The sequence below is a fragment of the Mytilus galloprovincialis genome, chromosome 6 (assembly GCF_965363235.1).
Source record: "Mytilus galloprovincialis chromosome 6, xbMytGall1.hap1.1, whole genome shotgun sequence".
Classification (NCBI taxonomy): Eukaryota; Metazoa; Mollusca; class Bivalvia; order Mytilida; family Mytilidae; genus Mytilus; species Mytilus galloprovincialis.
In genome coordinates this window covers 32215680-32241259 of record NC_134843.1, presented here as the reverse complement: position 1 = coordinate 32241259, position 25580 = coordinate 32215680, and the positions used below count along the sequence as shown (strand labels likewise).

Genomic DNA, 25580 nt, shown 5'->3' with positions numbered 1-25580 from the left:
TTATTATAGCAACTTAAACTTGATATTTGTCCTTCAGAATATGATAATATTATACAATTATGGCCCGTAGAAAAGGTAAATATCCAGAATTGTCAACACGAGAAGGTTATTTCAGTGAGGGCGCAGCCCGAAGTGAGAAAACTTTAAAGGGTTGATAATTTTGGAAATTCCTCGCTTCTAAGGCTCCACGACTGTTTTATTATACCGACCTTACTGTAGAAGGGCGTTTTTTAATCATTGAAAAACACTCACCTAACTTTAGACCTAAGTAACTAATACAAGTCAAAATTTGACGTTCGAACATACGTTTATGTCGTACAATTGCTCGTATGTTCAACAAAGGTAGAATCTTTTTGTAAAATATTGATTGCCCTGAAAAGGACCGTTTACAAGAGATATCATCGGCACTATTTGCATTTTTTCAAAGCCTATTTTCCATCTCTGGATGAACTTTCTATAACGTGAACGTTCCCAATTTGTTTATTTACGTTTCTGACGTCATTTTCATGGGAAATAACTCGCTTAAAAATCACGAAACTAAAAAGATAAGTCGCTGGTATATAATAGACTGATTCACCACTGGTGTAAATTTTAAGGGTAATTCGTGTCTTTCCTTGCTATTGGATGAAAAGTATTCCATGTCATGTGTTACCAAATGAAATTGTTTGTAATATATGTAAGTTATAATTATTTTAATAATAATAGTTCTACTAACAGCAAAGTTTTCATACGAATAATTTGTATGTTATATCAAGGAAGTTATATGAGAAGGAGAGTGGACACTCTGCTTGATACAAAATTAGCATCCCCAGAATAGCGATTTGATCAGAGAAAAATTATAAAATTATTAAGAAACCGACATGTTTATTACCCATTTGACATGGCCCTCTGATGTACCAGGCTGTTACCGCGAGCAGTTCGATCTATTAGATAAATTGTATATGTCACGTGATTGTTATCAGTGACTGGTTCATAAAAGTTCAGGTGTATTTTTGGTAACAATGCAGTGTATAGGTGTAAATGATATTGAAAAATATTTGACGCGCAATTTCAAAATCAATCGTCTGTCTACTGTGAAAAAGGATCAAGAAATGACAAAATTATGAGGGTTTAAAGGAAAGTTAGTGTACGATTTTTATTCAACACTACATTGCTTTAAACTAAGATTTTCTCTTCACCTTTCAATTTCTGTTTATGAGAAATGGCAGGTTATAATCATAGAAAATTTACGGATATGCAAAGTAATTTAGTTACGGTGACCGGTAACGATCGGAAGGAATATTTGCAATTGAAACATAGAGAAATTTATCGGAAACAACGTAAAAGTGATTTTCTGCTGATATTAACATTGACTGCAATTAGACGAATATTCGTTTCATTTCTTTTGTTAATAAGTTTACAGTTTACTTTCAATATAAAATATTAATTTTTAATTACTTAATAAAAAATATCACAAAAAATCATTTTAACATATCAATAACTGGACATCTGGTCAGTTCATGAGACTTCGGGTGTTTCCGTTCTTACTCGGGTATGTAATGAGGACAAAATCTCCCTCTGTGAAAGAGACGATCTCAACTAATTAACACCCACTTACAGAAAGGTCGGTAACATTTTATGTGTAATTATTGTCTTTCGTCCTCTCTCCTTCTCATATAACCTCCTTGGTTATATCAACTTTTTAAGATTTTGTACACGGCTATTAACAACAAGTTACGATTACTGAATTCCATGACAGAATGGCGTTTTTAAATCGAAATCAAAGTCGGTGACCCCATAAATATGAGCTATTTAAAACCTTTTATCAAGCCTAAAGTTACAGGAAAAAAGCATTGGTATATTTCTAAAGAGGATTTGGCCTTACCAAAATTCCACAAGAGTATTGACAACTTATTTCGAGTGTTTCTATTGACTTTGATAAATTTACTAAAATTAGATTTTTCCATTTTTTGTGAAACTTTATGACGAATACATCTCCAAGAAGAAAACTGAAAAAAATGATGTTATATACGCACCCGTATCTTTTGAACTTTCGTTTTCAGGGTCCTGTTTTGCCATTAATATTCATAAAAGTGGACCCGTTAAAATTGGAAAATTATAGAACTATATCATTACTAAACGTCGAACTTAAAATTTTGTCCCATATACTAGCTCAACGACTGAAAAAAGTGTTACCAAATATATTAACACAGATCAGTCAGGATGCATACAAAATAGATTCATTGGATTTAATTCAAGGCAAATACAACATATTATAGATTATGCAGATATATATAATATAGAAGAGGCTTTTGTTTTGTCGATTTAAAAAAGTCAGTATGTACTTATTCTATAATATGTCATTATGTTATCATATTTCTATTATCAATTAGAAAATACGTTGAACCACAAACGTCAAAATCATTCAATTGCTGGTAGAATGAACTATTTATGGATTCGTGTAAATTCTATAGAACTTTTGGACTATTTGAAATCTCGGTCTATTTCGAAAATTAATTCTTACATACTTTTGATTTTTTAACCCTGTAGGCTAACATTGATCATGTGAAATTTTAAAATTGTTTGTAAAAACATTGTATGACAAACATATGTGACGTATACTATTTTCTGACGTCAGACACGCGAAGCAATGTATTGCCTTTTAAAATTGTAACACGATGATGACTGCTGTACCCATACTATGACTATTTTATTTACTATGTCTGTTTAGTTCACGCATTGTATTTTGATGAGACTGTCGTACAAAGTGAGAGGTTTAGCGCTATGAAACCAGGTTTAATCCACCATTTCCTACTCTCTTGAATGGAAATTTATGTTCGATACTTTATTTCACTTTGGATTCAATGAATCATTTATAAATTGGGTTAAAACTTTGTTTACTGATATTCAGACATGTATTATTAATAATGAGTCGATTTCAAAAATGTTTAAGAATTCAAGAGGGATATGACAAGGATGTACTTTATCTGCTCTTCTGTTTGTCATATCCGTTGAAAAATCGGCACTGAGACTTCAAAATATCGAAGATATAAGGGTTTCAGATAAAATTTGATAAGAAAACGCATTGAATTGAAATAAGCTTTTTATAGCTAGCTGACTATGCGGTATGACAAAATTGCAAACATTAGCTGAGCAGATGAACCTGTAAAAGCTATATGGATTTATAATGGACATAATAATGAAGAATGTGAGAAATTAAATTTTGAAAATAAAATAGATAATGTAATTTGATTTATATCAATGATATTTTAGACGAAAATGGTGAAATTTTACAAGATGTTATGTTGCAAAAAATAGAAAAAAAAATCCAACTGGATAGCTGAGTTGACATCCTTGAAAATCGCAATTTCAAAAGATTGGTTACAGTGTCTTAGATCAGAGAATTCAACGAGAAGTAAAGTCAATGTCAAATGACAATGGTTGTCATAAGTGGTATTATATTGACATTTCTTTCTTGTCAAATAAATTATTACATGTTGCATATAACAGATTAGTGAAGAAAAAGGTTATGAAATCGATTGGTATAAATGTATGGTTAAATGTTTTACCATTACAGACAGAATTTCATTTGAAACCATTGTACAACTTTATTTTTTACTAGAATTAAATAAATTGAAGATGGTTCGATGGAAACATTTACAAAGTATATTACCTTCTAAAAAGTTATTGTTTAGATTGAAGGTAACAGACAATGATATAAGTAACAAATGATTTAGTGAAGAAGATTATCAACATTATTTTACGTCATGTTCTTTTTTAAATGATTTTTGGAGAAAAAAATCATAATTCATTGCAAAATGTAAATATAAGATCTTGTTTTTGGCTATAAAATATCTGATAAATATTATTTTGGCTTTAACTATCTTATTACTATTATTGGATTTTACACACGCACCCGTATCTTTTGAACTTTCGTTTTCAGGGTCCTGTTGGTCTGTATTTGTTCCAGTTGGTTGAAGCTCTATTCCATCACCAGTACTTAATAATGATGACGCCTCAGTTGATTCATCTTGCAAGTTTGTGTTAGTCTTTTCAGTAACTTTCTTATTTTCTTTATTTAGATTATATAGTGCTAATATCGGAATTATCAATAGAAATACTTTGGAAAAAAAGAACTTTAAACATCCTATACAGCAGCTGATTAAACAATGTTTTATTCCAAAAACAACTGTTTGACGCCATTTTGGGCATTTTCGATGAACCATGGTAATGATAAAGATATTCGTTAAAATTATAAGACCACTCAGCAGTATAAACCACCACAATAGTGTGCCAAATTTTGATATATCGTCTGAGGTGTTAGGCATGGAGTCGTTCACTACTGTAACCAAATAGACCATTGACAAAAATACAAACAAACAAATATTTAACTTTTCGTGGCTTTTAACAGGTAACCAGAAGGTTCCAACGTCTACAACTGCTAAGGAAATCATTGGCACAACATAAGTCCAATAATAGTAATCAGTTTTTCTTTCCAAACTAACTCTGAAAATTCTGTCGGTAAAAGTACATAAAAGTGAATATTAAGTCTTATTTAGTCGTTGAATATCTCGAATATTCCATTCGCCATTTGATACATAACTTTCAGTAATATTGTTAGAGTCGTTGTGGCAGAGATAGTGGTATCGGTCACTTAAATACAGTTTGGAAAAAAAACAAGATAACAAGTTTGGCTATCAAAAGGATATATTGTTGTATTAATATGGCAGTAAGTAACCAGATTTAAATAAGCACTCCATGTAACGATGCCTTCACTATCAAGTAAAACTTCATCATGACTAGGAAAAATTATTTTGGATTCCATTGAGTTAAATAAAACAATATCTGGTGTCCATATCAATGACGATGGAAACATTTATCGGCTTATTCCATTGTATTATAGGGTTATTGCATGAATATTTGTGAATATTATTAATCCAATATTTTTAAGGATTTGTGATTCGTTAAAACTTGATCACATGTACATTTGTATTTACTCAGATTGCACGCCAATACTGTTGTGTTAAGCTTTTCGTAGGTCAAAAACAGCATATTGCACAGGGCATACAGCATGTTACTAAAAATACATTCTACAAATCCCCAATTTTACATTGTTCATGCAATAGTTGTTGATTAATAATATAACAATTGTAGCCTTTGGTTGAGGTCAATACGAGGTTATATCGACCTAGAGGAGCATATCGACCTATTACGTCCAGAAAACCCCTTTAAATTGTAGCACACAAAATACAAAAATCAATAATAAAATTCAACACAATATATTGTTAATATTTTCACGAAATATTATGCATAATGAAATGTCAAAAACACGTATCCGAATTTTCGTTTTTCTTTCTTCTTCTTCTCTGAACTGCACGCAATTAGATGAAATATATACATGCCGGAATAAGGTCACGATCAAGTATGATGTTGTTCATGAATAAAAGTGTCAAGCAAATGTAACTCCAAAGTCAAAAAGAAAGTTCTAATCATTCCATAAGTATCTATGATTTTTCTAGTGATCTTTGGTCAATTATGACATTGTGTTGCACACAACTTTAAAACATCTTATAATTGTCCAGCATGTCGTATTTGTGTGATCTTTTCCTCAAGCCAATTGATTATTATTTTCTAGACTCATTAAAACAAATTTAATAACCTAAATAATACTAAGTAGTCAATCCACTAAAACAAGTCGATAATAGACAAATAGTAAAACATTCAACAGTACATCAAATGCGATTCTAAATGAACTGAAAGTTTAGGCAGAAGTTATAGAATGTGAATCAGGACTTGCCGACGTGCGAGTTGCGCATTACAATTGAAAATTACCAATTATAAAATGCAGTGTCAATACATAGACCATCGATATGACGATTTGATTAAAAGAAAGACGTAGACTCATCATGTAAGAATGGGTCTGGGAGTTTTGCAAATAACTTGTTCTGTTCTAGATGTTAAAAAATGTCAATTGTAGTCTTTCAGTTTCAGTATTCTAAATTTTATTTCAGTGTATGTTCACAGGTGTTAATATTTCTTTTGATTGAGTTAATTCATTCTAGTTATAGTGTGACTTTCTATGTTGTGATGTTACACTACTGTTTCAGATAAAGGTGGTAGTTTGGTATCATTAAAACGTTTAATCCCGCTGCAATTGTTTTTGCACCTGTTCTAAGTCAGGAATCAGATATTCAGTAGTTGTCGCTTGTTGATGTGGTTCATAAGTGTTTCTCGTTTCTCCTTTTTTATATATACATTTGTATTTATAAGCCCGTTGGTTTTCCCGTTTGAATGGTTTACACGTGTAGTAATTGTTGGGGTACTTTACAGCTTTCTTAGCGGGGTGAACCAAGGCTGCGTGTTGAAGACTTAGACTTGTAATGGTTTTCTTTATATATCTTCTTATATATATTAATCATTTGAACGTTATGACCTCTATAACAAAACAAGACTGTGCAACTGTTAGAATTATAAAACAAATCCATAAAATATTTTCCCATTAAGCTATCTAAGACACCAGGATTCAATTTTTGTACGTCAGACCCGCGTTTCGATTACAAGAGACTCATCAGTGACGCAGGAATACAAAAATATTACAGTGGTTTAAATAATTAAGATGTAACGACCTTTTAAGAAAAAATATTCAAAATGTTTTGCAAAGGTTATGTTTTCCCTAGGTTTAAAATACCTAGAGTCAAGAAAACATCTTATTTTTTTTAGAATCGTTGTGGACATCGGCGTAGCACCACCTTCATTGTTAGTACGATAGAATAAAGAATAAAGTGTAGACGATTATAGGAGGGACAAAAGGTACCAAAGGGACAGTCAAACTCATAAATTTAAAACAAACTGACAACGCCATGGCTAAAAATGAAAGATAAACAAACAACAGAACACATGACACAACATAGAAAACCAAAGAATAAACAACACGAACCCAACGATTAAGAGATACGATACCAACATAGAACAGCAAAAGATTTGATCAAGAAAATTATCCAGATTCTAGACACTGTATTGCATCAGGTATTTTTTAAAAGCTTTTTATACGTATTTTGTAAAATCAGACATCAAACAAAACTCATGTGTATTTTATACAATGTAGAGGTAGTTCTAAATTGTTTAAAATACACATGAGTTTTGTTTTAATATGACTATAAATGTTGACAGTATCTGAAGACATATATCGTTGAAATTGAAATATGATCTTACGAAAACATTGGTGAGGCAACATCTAAAGACATTTCGGAGCAGTTATTAATTCCACTGGACACTAATAAGGATAATTTACTAACGACTTCAAACGAGGCACCAGCGATAAATCTGTCTGGTTCTCCGGATGAGATTTTTCAAACGTGGTTTGGTCAGGTCTTACAGAAACCACGTATTTTGAACCGCGAACATAATTCTAACATGTATAAAAACAAGTATATATTTGTTGTTCTCGGTACTTTCTGATGAACGTTTTGTGAAATATAACGAAGCATTATTTTCCGTAAAAATGGCACTAACTGGGAAGTGTGTAATTTAAGGTTTGAAAGGAGGAGTGATCTTTACATTAAATATAAGACGGAGACATTTCCCAGTAATAAAAGGAAAAGGACACAACAATGTTCCTGCATTAGTGATAGAATATATGAAGTAGAATATATGATGTAAAATCAACAATAGTTAAAATGGCTACTTTATCAAAAGAAACATAAACGTGGCGTGAAAAATGAAAATTAATTCCACCAAAAATATAACGTACCAAAAATTACGTTTTATAAGATCTTTGTACTAGTGATGAGGACTTTTTGAAAACCCAATATAATAGTTTTTAAAAATATTAAAACTGTTACCCTTAGATTGATAAAAACTTAACATACGTTTAAATGGTTCAGTTTAAGTTAAAAATAAAATGAAGAATATAAATCATACACAAAAATATAGATAAAACATATCAAATGTGCAAAATATTGTTAGGCGTTATGCTGCTATTTCAAAAATACGTCACTGATTTACAATGTTCCTGGATTATAAATGAAAATATAAATTTCGGAAACACGAATAAAAATGGGCCATTTAGATTATAAAGTTGATTTATTACACAAATGTTAAAAAATATATTGACTTAATAGTAAGAAGGAATCTCGTTTTAATCTAAGAAGATGATTATGTATCTGTAACATGATAACTCTCCGTAGTAATTAGTTATCAAAAGTACCAGGATTATAATTTTATACGCCAGACGCGCGTTTCGTCTACATAAGACTCATCAGTGATGCTCAGATCACACACTTTTAAATGCGAAGACAATTGACTGTTGTTGTACTTAATCGACCATCATGCATTTGTTTGTTTGAACTTTCATTTATTTTCTAAACAGAAATCTTTATAGACGATTTCATAATCTATTGAAATATAGTTTTCCGGTATTTACATTTACATTGAAATCATTGTTTATTTTATTCTCTATCTTTTATAATGACTTAAATTTCTCAGTTACATTGTGCTATGTGTTCGTCTATAAGCCGAATGCCGTAAACTTCTATAAAAGTTGTAAATGTAAATCCCAATTAAAAAATTGTTCCAACTGAAAAATAATTTCTTTGATCACAACAACAACGGTTCATAAAATGCATTATTTATCGAAACCTTAAGCTGATATTTGTTACTCACAATATAACTAGGCCAGGATATTGGCAATATCCCAAAGGGTTTGAACACCGATGTTCAAAGATACTGAAAATGCTGTTGCAAATACTACACACTGATGTTCTTATATCTATAAACCAAACAACTGGTTCATTTGTCTTTCTAACCGAAACGATATATTTGAGATGGAAATAATAAAAAAAAAGTAAAATTTGTCAATTTTTATGTCAAATTATAGATTATTGTAAAACGATTTTAAAATATTGTTTATTTAAACTTTAAAATCAAATAAGTTCAAAAATAGCTTCTTCCGCTTGGCTTTTTTCAATGTCATATGGCTTGCAACATAATGCAAAATGTCCTGTGGCTTTAAAATGTCTACATGTAGACCTATTTAGAGGAATCAAAGGTCAAAATCTAGAACGTCAAATTTACTTCGACCTTAACCTCAATTCCAAGGTAATAAACCAACAACATTAAATTAAAAGACCCTATGTCTTTCATATATATATCATCTTTTATAATGACTTAAATTTTTGGAGCTATAATCCAAAAGGTCCAAATCGTATAGCCAAATCCGTGAAATGTACTGTCATTTCACATTCAAGTTACGATGAATCAGTTTAAGAAAAATGATACCGTACATTCCTTACCTTAGCATACGTATACACTTTAACTTGTTATGAGCAGAAACACGTTTTAATGACGGCGAAACAGAAAACAAATTTAACTCCAAACTAATTAACCTAAGGTCGTTTCATAGCAGAAGAAGAAGCTCCCAAATCATGAGACACGTCTACGTGCCAGGATAACCGATGGACTCAAGAGAGGCTTGTCAACCCACTATATCATAATCCAAAGTAATAAATCTTGAACTCCATACAACTTAAAGTGCAAAATGATAAATAACCTGCAAAATTATTTATTTGACAAAAATGTACAATAATTTGTATAAATCTTATCTTCGTCCGCTCTCAACTTTATGGCTGTACTCGCCTGATGAAACTAATGTGTCGAATGTCATATATAAGTGGGATATAAAGGTGGCATTTCCGTAAATATTGACAATGCAATTTCCCATATGAACTTCTTTTACAGCTAAAACTGTACCACTTTTACTATGAAGTTTAAAAAAAAAATCATATTTGAGAATGGAAAGTTCATATGCACTACAATTTATTTCAAAGGTCAAAAGATAGAGTTGAGCTGCATATTTTCAACGTTGACATGCCCTGAACGTCTAAGAGTTTAAACTAACACGAACTTTCTTAACTATCTATACTTTGACTGTAGGATTACCACAGATTACAGTATAAACAATATGGATATGTAAATTTACTGGTAACATTCCCAAGTAATGACTCGATGAGATGAAACTAAGATATTATACTTGGGAACCAGTATGTAAACACAATTAATTATCTATGAATATTCTATATCTCCCCAAAAGAAGCGTGGTTTGAGAAACAGCTGTAGTTACAAAGTGCAACCTTTAGATAGCTTTAAATCCATATCAAATCAAACAGTTTCTACAGAAAATACCTGTACAAAGAAAGAAATATGACATTTGTTAACCATACTGTTTCTGTGTTTGATCGTTTGATTTTGTCGTTTTAGTAGAGAAATTCCTTTATGACTTTTCCTCGTAGTTAGTATTTTTGTGATTTTACTTTTGTCTAGCAATTCGAGTACATTGCGTGAATCTATCAAAGATAACAACTATTCTAAATCTACTGATTATCGTATGAAAATTTCATCACAAAGCATTTATATATATATATTGATGGAAAAGAGTTACAAACATTTGGATTCTGTGGATAAACAAACTCTTGATCAGTTCTGACAACAAAGTTGTAATGTTTAGCTCCAGGATGCAGGTACTGTTCTGTCGTATGTATCAATATTAGCATACTTGTTGCCTGAATTTGGTGTTGAAGTGCATTTGAATTCATTCAATGCTGTAAAAGGCTCATACAAACAACCATCTGCAAAAAAAATGAAATAATTGTATTTCTATGTATTTAACATTTAAAGAGAGATATCAACAAGTCAGGTAGCATACAAAATGTAATGTGCAATTAAATTTACAATACATGTTAGGAATCAACCATTTAACTTAAAGGGGGTTAACGCTTTATGTCTTAATCCTTTTTTGTTTTTAACGCAAATAATCAAATGATATTTTTTTTAAATTAACACTATAAGGTATGGAGAAAATCTACATTTGATTGACCACAATATTTGTTTTATCAAATTACGGATCTATAAAATAAAACCATAAACCACATTCCCCTTCCTACCTTGAAATTAATGGTCGTTCACCTATTGTTGTAAAAACTTAAATTCAAACAAAAAGTGTTACAAAGATATAAAATATTTGTACTCCTCGTGTTGAAGGGTTAGGGACATTGTAGTAATATATGGTTTGTATTTACGTGTAGCTATATCTAGTTGTTTGATTAAGTACTTTCCTGTTTGAATTTTCCTCGGATTTCAGTATTTTTGTGATTTTACTTTTTGTGGGACATTTAATCAAATGTTCCCTTCTATGTGGTGAAAGATTTCACTCCATCTGCTTGCTCACAATGTTTTGCTTCCTTTTCGTTGAATAGAATGTATAACATTTTATCTACAAGATTAGCATAGCATGACTTCTTTCACTGGTTTTTATTGGCTTTGTTAGTAACTGCGAGAAGACTCAGATGTGTACTTAGTGTCTTTGATTTGTATGGATGTAAATGTACCCGTCCACGTCCACTGTGTTTTTGTTGAATATGTGTTTCTATTTGTATCCATTGGATGAGTTAGTTTTTTTTAAAATGTTTTATTTAGTGTGCTCTTATGTGATACTGTTACACCACGGTCTCAAGTGAGGAGTAGGTTTGGCACAAAGAAACTTGTTGGACCACTTCATACTATGTATGTGTCTGTCCAAAGTCAGAAGCTTGTTATTCAGTAGTTATCGTGTGTTGATGTGTAACACATTTGTTTTTCGTTTGTTAGTTTAAACATTAATAAGGTCGTTAGTTTTCTCTATAATATTGTTTTACATTTGTCATTTTGATACATTTTTTTTGTTGCTGGGGGTTTAAACAGTTTTTGATGGTTCAAAAAGAATATATTGATTAGACACATTTTTATCAACTTAGTAATGTCTTCGTCAAAAGCACACTATATGGTATGGGTTTTTGTCAATATATATTGAAGTCCGTACGGGATCTATATAGTTGTTATTTTCTGTGTCATTTGGTCTCTTTTGTCGAGTAGTCTCATTGGTAATCTTATAAATTCTTATTTTATATGATATGCATACTGATTATGTATTTGTTGTTTGCCGTTTTAGAATAAAACTATAATCATGCTTATTAACTTGCCTCTTTAAATTAAACATATGATACCATAAGCTTATACAATCGGTCTTTACTATTGGTGAAGGTCATATGATGATTTTTACATCTGATAACTTCTAATGTATTGGACCTTTTAATTGGATAGTTGTCGTGTTGTAATTTTCATGATACCAAATCAGCTTATTTTTTCAGTTTTAAGTTTTTAGAATTTTCGGTCGCATACTATCATTTACCTTAGCATCTTGTAATTTGATAAAGCATTACACACACTTTCAAGTATTTACAGAGCAAATACAAATAATACAATACAAAAATCTTAAAATATTTTACAACATAGATTAAACATACCTGCTTACTTTATGTTCCAAACAGCAACAGAAGGAAGCTGACACAACTGTAACTATTATGAGAACTACAGACAATGCGGTTATGGAAAATGATAAAACATACCACTGTTCCGACGTGTTAGCGTACTGCTGAAATTATATGTTGACAAGTGTGTTATAACATCGCATTTTGTATTTAGGCAATCCCACAATTACAATTGGTCCTCTTCGCTAATCAACGAAATCCGTTTTTTTTTAATATAGAAAGTCACGTCATTAAGCAAGTTCATTGTATTTCTTTCAAGCATGCTGTGTGCATTTAAAGAGTGCGTTTATATTCAGGTAAGTCTCAAAGTGTGCACATGACAACTTCAAACCTGTAGAAGGCGAGTATAGATTTTGCACATGACGTAGATCTCTCATTCATATCATATTTGAAGCCATGGACATCAGTATGACATCGGAATTCGGCGTTACGTACATATGCAAACCCCAATCTTTTAGTAAGATAAATGTAATAAAAATGTTGAACTGCATATATGTCTACAATAAAACACAAGCGGATATCAAGTTAAATGTCAGTGTTGATTACAAATCATTTTCTTCCTACTTGCAAAGTATGTTTCGTTATTTTCAGAAAATAAAGAAAAAAAAAACGAGTGCATCGTATGAACAAATTAAGTAATATTCCTGCTTTTACTTAAGGAATGACTGTTGTATTTTTTATGTTTATGAAGAAATAACATCAAAAATATGGTGCACACTGAATAACCCGCGTAGCTGGTTATGTTAAGGTTTGCACCATATTTTTTTTTAATAATTCGAATAAGCAGAGAAAATATCAGTTATTTCTTATAATTTAATTCTAAATTTAATTTTTAAACGGAGCAAACCATGAAAAAACGTTGATGACGTCACGGTTACATGACTAAATTATGACTATGAGCTGACAAACAAAACAACGTCAGTCAATCAGAAGACACGTTACATCCAAAGTTAAATTATTCCAAAATAAAACAAGTACTTCGTATGTTAGCTAAGACATTGTAAGCAGGTTCTATTAATAAAGGTAATTATACTTTATTTTACTTACGGTCTAAAAACCACCCTACCAACAAAAAGTAAAATCACAAAAATACTCAACTCAGAGGAAAATCACATCGGAAAGTCCCTAATCACATGGCAAAATCAAATGACAAAACACATAAAAAACGAATGGACAAGAACTGTCATATTCCTGACTTGAATTGGTACATGCATTTTCAAATGTAGAAAACGGTGGATTAAGGTAGCACAATACAAAGATTTTGCATCCCCAATCAGACATCTTTAAACTGATGTAATTCCACTCATATTTCTTTAAATTTTATAAATGAGGTACCAAAAGAAAGACGATGGATTAATCTTTCAAATTGTGATAATTTCATTATGACATAATTATTACAAAATTAATTGTTATGTAATTAGTTGCCATATTGTGATGTCTATACTTGAATTAATTTAGCTTTTTTGTTATTCATAGCATCCCAAAATATTTTATAGATGCACAATACAGTTTGACCTCCAAAACTGTGTCTCAGATTTTTCCTATTGTATTTCATTCTCTCATAAATCTTCAATGAAGTTTGCAACATCAATTCATAAGAGACCACTAAATTCGATTGGGTATACAATTTGTTCTATTGATATTTTTGGAAATCTGAGACACATTTTTGGAGGTCAAGCTGTGTTGTACAAGAATCTATAAAATATTTTGGGATGCTATGAAGAACAAAGACGCTAAATTCATTCAAGTGTGGACATCACAATATAGCAGCTAATTACATAATAATTATGTCATAATGAAATTATCACAATTTGAAAGATTAATCTTTCTTCTTTCTATTGGTACCTCATTTATAAAATATAAAGAAGGATAAAATGAATTACATCAGTTTAAAGCTGTCTGATTGGGAGTGAAAAAATCTTTGTATTGTGCTACCTTAAACCTAGTTTTATATCGCTAAACCTCTTATTTTGTTGACAGTCTCATCAAATTCCGTTATATTTACAATGATGCGTGAACTAAACAGACATAAAACATAAATATGTCAAAATATGGGTACAGCAGTCATCATCGTGTAACAATTTTAAAAGGAACACTTTCACAGAACACAAAAACATCTATCTACAAACACATTCATTGCTTCGCGTGTCAGACTTCAGAAAATTTCATACGTCACATATTTTTGTCGTTCAATAATTATACGAACAATTTTAAAATTTCACATTGGCAATGTTAGCATTCAGGGTTAAACAATCAAAAGTATGTAAGAATTAATTTTAGAAATAGTTCGAGATTTAAAATAGTCCAAAAAGTTCTATAGAATTTATAAGATCCCACAAATAGTTCATTCCACTACGCGATTGAATAATTTTGACGTTTGTGGTTCAACTTATTTTGTAATTCATAATAGAAATATATCATAAAGACAAATTATAGAACAAGATCATACTGACAGGATCTTTTAAAGTACAGAGTCACGTTATAAGAACCAAAGAAACACAAAAAGTCGCATACACAAAACACACCAGCAAAAATGAAAGATAATACAAACTCATTGACGGGATGTTTAAGTACCGAGCCACTTTTAATGTATATCACGTAAAATAATCAAACAGTAAAAGTAATATTAATAATAGAACACAGGCAAATGAAAGAACAATATAACACGTTGTTAAGATGATAAACAACATCAATACGCAGAATCTATACACCAAGACCATCATGTGTTATTTGTGAAGTTGATTCGGAATATTTATCAACAAGGTCTTGGTACCTTCAGATGAACTTTTTTTAGAAAAAGGATGAGACGTTCTTTGACATACACCTGGTTCATCAACTTTCTGATCAGACACTGATGACGTTTTACAAAGTCTAAGTAGGAGCTGCAAGCTCTTGAATATTGAATAAGTTGGAAAATACATGTATCCCATATGCAGGTGAAGTTGGTATATTGCTATTAAGGTGGGGGAAATTTATTTTCAAATTTAAAATCGTCTCGTTTGTCATAGATTCTGGTACTGAGATTACTGTGTATGCCAAATTCAAGATATAAGTCTAAAAATGAAGTGGAGGAAGCCGAAATCGGATTATGTGTGGAAAAACACAATCAATATATCTTAAAATGATATTAAATAATCTGGCTTCTTTGATCCTCTTGTTTTGACAAGTGTCTGTAAGAACTCCGATTCATATGAAAATAAGAAGAGGTCGGCAAGCAGAGGAGCACTCAAACTCAACATATATGTTGTCGATAAGAAACTCCAGCATACTGATCACTTGTTCTTCTGTGTAGCATGTTTTACCTTTCTGCTTTTCACTATTAACAAAATATACCTTATGATATCCAAAGTAATAAATGTATAGCATACTATATAGCGTATGCTACTATTTTATGTTGAAAGACATCGTGGATTATTTCTTTTAAGCGATTTTTCAATTTTACATGGGAAATTGTGGTATACAGGGTTGCAAAATCAAAAGTTTTGATAGAACAAATTTCAGAAAAAGACCGAGATTTAAAATTGTGTAGAAGTTCTTTAGAATTTTTAAGAATCCACATATGGTTAATACCACTACGCGCGTAAACAGTTTCACAGTATTCCTGAAGATCCTCTTTCACTGCGGACAGAATTTTAATCAATCTAATGGACAATTGTTAAGTGGAACATGCAGATGAGCCAGCAATATACCGTTGTTTTTACGGAATTGTATGAAGCTTAGGTATCCAATACAATTAAGGTAAGTCCTCCGATTAGGTGTTCAATGTAATGTTCATTGAAGCCATGAAGGAATTTGTGCTAAAATCTCATCCTTGTCAACGTATATGTCTTTGTATGTGAGTTTGCCTGATTGCTTATTTATACCTAATTCTTTTACAAGACATTCGTAGAAATACGATTTAAATACAAAGACAATATTATTTGATGTGTTTTACCGCAGGAACAACAACATACTTATCATGAAGAGATGATAGACATTTCAAGGCCTCTTTGTCCCTGAAAACGGACTTTGGTCGATCGTTCACACAGCTTTTTAACTTGTGAATGCGACATTTTATCAGAGACCTGATGGTTTTGACGCATTCTCACAAAGTGTCCAGTTCGACCTCTTCTCGTTTAGCCCATGATCTGGTGTAGTCCTCAATGGGATCTATATTTATTTTGAAGTTATGGTTACAATTGATATGTTGGGGTTCTCTAAACTTAGGACCATGAGAAATCACCTTTCGGAGATTTTCATAATGAATAATGTTAAGATCCCCATTCATTGAATGAATAGAGGGATTGTAATTATACGGAGAGTGGGAACAGTCACATGTCGGAGGTTTTTTGTATGTATTGTTCTAAGTCAAGGTCCTGCAAAGCTTGTTTATAGCGGATTTTTTTTTTATTGGGGGGATTTATTGTTAAATAAGTCGATTTTGAAAATATATAATAAAAATTATATGTTTTCTTCATAAATTAAACAAAAAGAATTAGTCACAATGCTTAAATTAATGTTAAAAGTTGTCCAAAGTTCAATAATTCTGCATGTAATTATTCATGAAAAATCATTTCTTTGAGAATAAAAGAATCCTATAAGTTGTAATTCGAAAAATACAATATGAGGAGACAGATTTGATAATATGCTTTAAGAAATTAAAAAGAATAATGTTGTCACCATGCTTGTTCACATGCCTGAAGTAGAACAAAAATGAAAATGTCATTAATTTTCCTAACTAAAATAAGATACTATGAGTTATCTTCCCTTCTCCGTGATTAAATGGAAGTACACAAGCTTTATGTATTTTTAGTAATAATTTGTATTGTCAAGATGATTATAAGTTGCACAGTTTTCTCTCCTTTAAGTATTTTTGTTTTGTCTGTTTGGGTTTTTTTCTTTGCTGAAGGAAACTATCGTTAATTGAATGGATTTTATTTCACGAATATTATCTGTGTACATCATTCTACGGTGAATTGTTTAAACACTTATAAGTGATTTCTTTTTCTCAAACGATGTGACAGACATTTGCATTATTTTGAGTTGTGATTGCCTGTTTTGAAATGCAAAGTGATATGTTCAAAGATTCAATGCCATTTTTATAAAACATGTATATTCTTGTCTTTTTAAATTTCCTTTCATGAAAAATGTTCACTTTATAATATCACAGAAAGATTTCACTTTGCCAAAATTTTTTTTTTTTTTTTTCTAAATATTTAATAAAAAGTATGGATCATCGTGTATTTCTAACATTAGAAGTCGTAAACTTTTCCCGTAAGTAAAAATAAACCTATCAAATAGAATCTAAAAATTCTAAATGAGACAAAAAAGTGAACGTTATTAAGGTCTTTCCTTTCTTAAATGGAAAGACCTTACTGTATTTCGTTTGTTTATTATTATTCTTTTTCCTCGTCCGTTTTCAAAGTCAAAAATCAAGAAAAGTACGCAACATATCCAAATGATCTTTGGTATCATGTATCAGGGGTATAATATCTATCTTGTATTAGAATAACCAAGGTTTACTGTTTACCTTATAGGAGTTATCTCCCCAATTACAAAAAACACTGTTATCACTACTCCTCATAAACTATAAGACTTAGCGGCAAATGGTTTTTTTTAAATGTTCCTTGCCAAAAGTTACAGCTTCAAATAATTTAAACCGAAGCGATCCAGTGACTTACTATAGGAGTTATTTCCCCTTGAATATTTTAATTTTCGATATGCATATAAATCTCATGAACCGTAAGTCGTAAAGACTGCGGGTCTTCAGATTTGAGTTCATTGGACCAAAACTTGAAAATATAGGTCAAGGTCAAAGGTCAAGGTCATATTTTAAATTTTCAAAAGTTTTTCATTTCCCTATAACTATTGAACGGTTATAGATACAGAAAATTTAAGCAGTGAAAAATGATTGGTACTTCAAGGGGCAACTTTTTTACATTATGACTATATTGATTTTACCATCATGTAAGGGACATAACTCCCATTGATGGTTTTTAAAAAGCCATTTTTAGGCAAAACTCTTAAACAAAAGGTCCTTGACCCATACGGTCTTTTGCAATGACCTTGTGGAGCAATGACCTTGACGAAGGTCACAAGGTCAAAGGTCAAGGTCATCAAATTATGTGTTTTTGGCACTATTTAAACAGTTTTATGTGTGTTTGAATTCCAACCAACCAACCAATCAATCAATCAATCAATCAATCAATCAATCAATCAATTAATCAATCAATCAATCAATCAATCATTCAATCAATCAATCAATCAATCAATCAATCAAAGCAAGTTTCCGTTTCATGTGTTTAATACGGGATCCAAGGTCTCTTTTTTTCGCTTGTTTTAATTGACCCTTTCCAACGTGTTTAACCAATCAACGTGTTTAACCAACATGTTTAACCAACGTGTTTAACCAACCAACGTGTTTAACCAATCAACCAACCAATCAATCAATGCATGTTTCCGTTTCATGTGTTTCATACGGGATTTCGCTTGTTTTAATTGAGTCTATCAAACGTGTTTTACCAACCAACGTGTTTAACCAACCAACATGTTTTACCAACCAACGTGTTTAACCAACCAACCAATTAATAAATCAATCACTGTTTCCATTTCATGTGTTTCATACGGGATCCAAGGTCTCTTTTTTTTCGCTTGTTTAAATTGAGCCTATTCAACGTGTTTAACAAACCAACGTGTTTAACCAACATGTTTAACTAACGTGTTTAACCAACCAATCAATCAATCAATCAATCAATGCATGTTTCCGTTTCATGTGTTTCATACGGGATCCAAGGGTTTTTTTCGCGTTTTAATTGAGCCTATTAAACGTGTTTAACCAACCAACGTGTTTAACCAACATGTTTAACCTACCAAACAACCAATCAATCAATCAATCAATGCATGTTTCCGTTTCATGTGTTTCATACGGGATCCAATATCTCTTTTTTTCCGCTTATTTAATTGAGCCTATCCAACGTGTTTAACCAACCAACGTGTTTAACCACCGTGTTTTTTTACCAACCAACCAACCAACCAACCAACCAACCAATCAATCAATGCATGTTTCCGTTTCATGTGTTTCATACGGGATCCAAGGTGTTTTTTTTCGCTTGTTTTAATTGAGCCTATTAAACGTGTTTAACCAACCAAAGTGTTTAACCAACATGTTTAACCAACCAACGTGTTTAACCAACATATTTAACCAACCAACCAATCAACCAATGCATGTTTCCGTTTCATGTGTTTAATACGGAATCTAATGTCTCTTTTTTTCGCTTGTTTAAATTAACCCTATATCAAGTGTTTAACTAATGAACCAATCAACCAACCAACCAACCAACCAACCAACTAATCAATAAATTAATCAATCAATATATATGATATGTTTATTAATGACAGTATAATTAAAAGAAAATGGAAGGAAAGACCTATCAATTATTCAAGAAGAATTGAACTTTAATTTTGTATTTGTATTTTTTCTAAATAGTCGATTTAACTATGCGTGTCTGTTTAATCATGTTAATTGAAAACAACAAAAGTTGAAGCACCAAGTTTTTTTGTAGTAGTTAACCCCTTATGTTGCCATGTTGAACAATTTAACTGAAGATGAATTAATTGTTTAGTATTTGTCTAAATTTTCAAATAAACCACATATTATGTCAATATTTACTTAAACAGTCTAATACATTAATTGCAAATATTTCGAAAATTAAAATTTTAATAAAGAACTAGATCGATTGTGCACTTCTATTGTACAATCAAAGAGTGATGTAGACAGATCATATGTGACCAGCCACGACATATCCAGGCTTATGGAGGTAGAACGTCATTGTGAGAAAATCGCCGTTAAGTATATGCCATTTCCAGGCTTATAGGAGGGTACATTGTCTAAAATTTGAGTTTTGTATATTTATCGAATATTCCGAAACAAAACTCTCTGTCATGTTAATATAATAACATATTTGAAACGAGTCAGTACTACGGAAGCGTATTAGCGTCACACATTTTTTATTTAATTTTTCTTCCTATGTTTGCGTTATAACGCAAATCTTTGCGTTTTAACGCAAACCTACAGCGTTATAAAGCAAACCTTTGCGTTATAACGCAAATGTCTTGATTTCAATTATTCATTCAGTTTTGTTTATATGTCCGTCTGTCATTCATTTCGGATGTGATTTACTAGTAGAAACATAAATACAAGGCCAAATCATTATAATAAATATGCATAGAAATAATGGAATACTTGAAGTGCAATTATACATAAATTAAGACTGATTTGTGCATCAGAAAATAGATATAGTTTAGTATATAGTCATATTTAAATTGAAAGATCAAAAATAATGTCATACAATTCTGAAAACTTCAAGTCAAATAGACAAAATGATCTTTCTGCTTTAAAATGAATAATTAATAAGGAAACATTTTTTTTTAAATCTCAGAATATGATCAAGATTCTTTGATAGAAAGTCATTGAATTTTCTTTTCAATATAATGAAGTATTTTTAAGATGTTTGGGTAGCAATTTGAATAGAGAGAACATAATTTTATTAATAAAACATCTTCATTCTATACATTTATTGCCAAAGGGTAGCTTGTTTGAATCTAACCTACTTTACACAGTTCTCAAACGAGAGCTTACTTTGGAAGTATACTTATATTCGGTTATAGCTATATTAGCAGGGTTGATTTTTTTCTCAGGTATAACCTCAATTTACTCAATTTTCTTTGTAATATATATACTAGTAGTAACATGGATATCGTTTTTGGGGACCTTTATAGTTTGTTGTTCAGTGTGAGCCAATGCTCCGTGTTGAAGACCGTAATTCGGCCTATGATGGTTTACTTTTACGAATAGTGACTTAGATGGAGAGATTTCTTATTGGCACTCATACCACATCTTCTTATATTATTCTGCTCATTATTAGTCATTGATATGATCTAATTATTCAAGCATTTTACTTTGCAATGACTACAAAGGTGATAAATTTTAATATATACAGCCTCCTCCATTAATAACTACTGTTTCCTTTGAATCTTAAATAAGAAATAAGATAAAACAAATGTTTGCGTTATAACGCAAAAGGTTTGCGTTATAACGAAAAAGTTTGCGTTATATCGCAAAGGTTTGCGTTATAACGCAAAGGTTTGCGTTATTTCGAAAAGGTTTGCGTTGTAACGCAAAAGGTTTGCGTTATTTCGCAAAGGTTTGCGTTGAACGCAAACATAGGAAGAAAAAATTATATGCTTCCGTACATTTCAAATACCGGTATGAAAATGAGACTGTTCTATGACGACTTTTATTTATTGAAGCCAATAATTTATAAAACACAAAATTAATGTATTTATTGGCTTTTAGTGATGTTCAATAGCGTATTTGAATAAAATTTGAAAGACTTAAATTTACTACAATGCAAACAATTCTTAGTTTTATTTTAGAACATGTAATTTAAACTTGTTGAAATGAAGTTAGTTTGAAATTTGTCAAAGTAAGCTTTAAGAATTCCTTTTTTTTTAATTTAGATTTATTATGCATGTCTTTAAACATAGTATGCGACGCGTAACAGTTTATAAGTAGGTGTTCTCATATATTAATTTGATACGGTGCATTTATTTATATGGATATATTTCAGACTTCATTTATGAAAGAAAAGCAGAGAATTATTTGTTTTTTTGTAGCTCTATTTTAGAACATTTAATTTAAACTTGTTGAAATGAAGTTATTTTAAAATGTATCGAAGTAAGCTTTAAGAATTCTTTTTTTTTAATTTAGATTTATTATGCATGTCTCTATACATAGTAAGCGACGCGTAACAGTTTATAAGTAGGTGTACTCTTATAGATGCATTTGATACGGTGCATTTATTATGGATATATTTCAGACTTCATTTATCATTTATGAAAGGAAATCTATAAAGCAGAATTTGATTTTTTTTTTGTATCAATTTAAATTGTAGATTCAAATATTTTTCACTTCAAACGATAAAGTAAAACTTCTTCAAAACTTGTAAAAATGTATAGTTCGGCGTCCGCAAAAAAGAAGCCAACGAAAGTGTTTATCTCTTCTTCACAAATACGTATTTCATTGAATCTCGATATTTATCATGTTTATAATTTTTCTAACAATGACGTTCTACCTCCATAAGCCTGCAAATGTCATGGTGGATCACATATTCGTGAAATAGAAGACATTAAATTAAAATAGTTTTCGTCAGCCAACGTCAGGTGAGAATTGTTTGTTTGTTACTCAATGTAAACAGTTTTGATATTCAGTTCTAGTTAATAAAACTATGATCACGACTTTGACGTCATAATATTACTACTTACTAAAGATCCTGTAAGTAGTGATAACATAAATATACTCGGGCCAAAAATTACTGCTCCAATAACACTACACACCATAAAAGAAGATTTCTGAAGAAAGAAATAATCGTCCTTTATGAAATGAAGATCCCTTATTCATGTTGTAATTTTACCAAATTTTGATAGGATGCGTGCATGTCATGATCATCATATATTCTATGCATTTATGGTTTTGTAGACTGTAAGTTGTTATCGCACCAATTCTGATGTTGATAGCATCGTATTTTTTCTTTGATATGATGTTTTTTAGTATGCATATTTTCTTTTTTATCTAGAAGATAAATTTATTAAAAGTAACAATTATAAGAAATAGCATCTACATTATCGACATTACGTCTAATAAACAACCCCCACCTCCCCCAACTTATTCGAACATGTCCAAGTAGACGTCTAGTTATTATTGTATATAATCATTTTGTTTATGTTAAAGGCGGCAAATGTCACACATTTTCATAAAAGCTCAACCACATGCAAGCCTCTAGCATCTTTTAAATAATCAAACTGTAGTTGATGACTATTGAAGAATTTGGTCCATAATGAAACAACTGTATAAGTATCTTTTAGAAATATTGTTATTAATTCTTTTATAAGAGTCGAATTGAAAATTATCATTTAAAAAGTAGTCCTTTTTGTAAGGGGTATTTAAGGTGCTGGTCGTCCTTAATTGTTGCCTCATTGACACTCATCCAACATTTTGTTAATCTACTTTCTGACGATTCTTAAATTCACTAAGCTATTTCAAACATCAAATTTGACAACTCTCATTTTCTTGTTAACTTTTATCAGTTAAAGATTGTCATTACTTAGTCCAAAGTTGCACTGATTTTACTTTCAACGCAAAATTTATCACTACCTAGTCACGAACGCAGTTCATACATAAAAATTCTAATTACTTACTTGACATTGCAATGTTCATTTTAATAGTCAGACATGTGAACTGTACCAATCCAGGAATATTACAGTTGTTATTATATCGTGTGATGTGTTTAACCTTTTGATTTTGCAATTTGATAAATAGTAATTTCTGTTTCAAGTTTTTCCGTAGAGTTCTGTCTTCTCGTTAGTTTTCATTTTGAACATGAGAATGTAATCACTCGTTTTTCGTAGCTTTGAAGATAACGATAGTAGATATTTGTATTTCTATATTCATCAAGAGTAATCTAACGATTATATTTACCCTGCATTTCAAGCTTGATTTGGTATTCTCTGACATGCAGATTGGTAAGCATCCAGTCATGACAAACTATAATGAATTATTCACAAATGTTTGATTATTTGTATACATGTTGTACTGTGCTGTGAATTAACCAGAGATAAATTCAGTAACAGCGAAATATGTCTTTTGTATATTTTTTTAGTGAGGAAGTTAAATTGTAGTTATATAAAAGTATCGTCTTTCATATCGATAAGTCATTGGTGCTGATATAAAAGTCAAATGTTTGGATTTGTCTACTACAGGTAGCCAAAGTTTACCTTTGAAATAAATATTTGTTTTTTCTTCTTTTTAAAGTAAGTTGTCAATATTCCATATAAATTAAATTTTTGCATTTTTTCTAGGGGAAATTAACCATAATATACGACAAATGATCGAATTTTTACATAAATAAACAAAAGTAAAATGACGGAAAACTAGCGAAAAAACGAATTGCCTACAAAACCATTGTAAAGTATTTGCGTGGGACCAATTTGATCATTGCCTTTTCTCCCTTGAAACAACAATGTCAATAAAATTCAAACTATATATATTTGCAGTCTTTGGCGCCGGTACATCAAGTTTAACTATAATGATGTCATTTCAATTTGTTTTACGGCAGTTTATGTTTTGGATATAATTTAGACACACACGATTCTATTTATATATAAGGGAGCATATTCGGTAGGCATATCTATTCTGGCTTGATACTCCTTTGATGAAGGTCAAGTCATTCAATCAGGTTAATTGATATCATGAGCTCTTATTTTAGTAACTAATAGTAGTCCTTTGTTAATTTATGTATTATTGTCATTTTGCTTAGTTTCTTTTGTTTCCTATTCTGATATCGGACTCGGACTTCTTTTTTAACTGGTCGTTTATGATTTATAATTTGACTTCATGTATATGCTTTGGAGTTTAGTATGGCGTCCATTATCACTGAACTAATACTCGTTATATTTACAAACTAGCTGAAGCAAACATATTAAATCCAGAAGTAATTAAAGATAGTTAGTAAGTAATTCATACCAAATAGCACCAAAAAAGGGTGCCATGATTTTATAAGTTTTCCGACTTTGAATAGGCAGCCTCCGGATAAAAATCAATATGATCATCATGACAATTTTAAAGATAGAGTTTGTACTTAAGTAGTACTCTAAAGAATCTAATGCAGCAATGCATGTTTTCAACACAATGAAACATATTTACCCATTCAGAGAGTATTAATGTAGGTAAGAAATCCACTAGACTCAGTAATATTAAAGTTACGCCGAGCACAATCTGCAGACAACCTAAAACCTTAAATGTCTTCACATGGAAGATTTGTTGAGGTTTTAGATTTCCTGTTCGTGTTGTCATCACAGTGGTTGGCTCAGTGTTGTTAGTTACGGTCTGCATATTTACTAAATATAAAAAAAAGTTAAAGCAGTTAAAATGTGCATGTAGAATCAATAAGCAACTTTTTCATCAACAAAATATATACATAATGCTTGCAGATTACAATGACCAAGCATAACTTTTCTTGTCAAATACTTCCAACAGAACCATACTCAGAGAATATTTGAGTAACATTAAATAAACTAAAAATCATATTATCCTTGATCTGTTATCTGTATCCAAAAAATCATCAATATGTTTACCTACTATTTTGTTTTTCAAAATACGGTTTAATTTAAAGATGTTTTACTTTATTCCCCCGAAAAAGTCCAAAA

General features: G+C 30.8%; 1 long non-coding RNA gene across 1 annotated transcript; it reads right to left on the bottom strand.

The window, feature by feature from the left end:
• Positions 1 to 10298: 10298 nt before the first annotated feature.
• Positions 10299 to 25265, bottom strand: LOC143078088 (uncharacterized). Its single transcript, XR_012979045.1, has 5 exons — positions 25078 to 25265; positions 23854 to 23919; positions 22641 to 22727; positions 12315 to 12442; positions 10299 to 10601 (listed from the first exon to the last, which is right to left on the bottom strand). It is a non-coding gene; the product is annotated as an uncharacterized LOC143078088 (long non-coding RNA).
• Between the last annotated feature and the right edge of the window lie 315 nt (positions 25266 to 25580).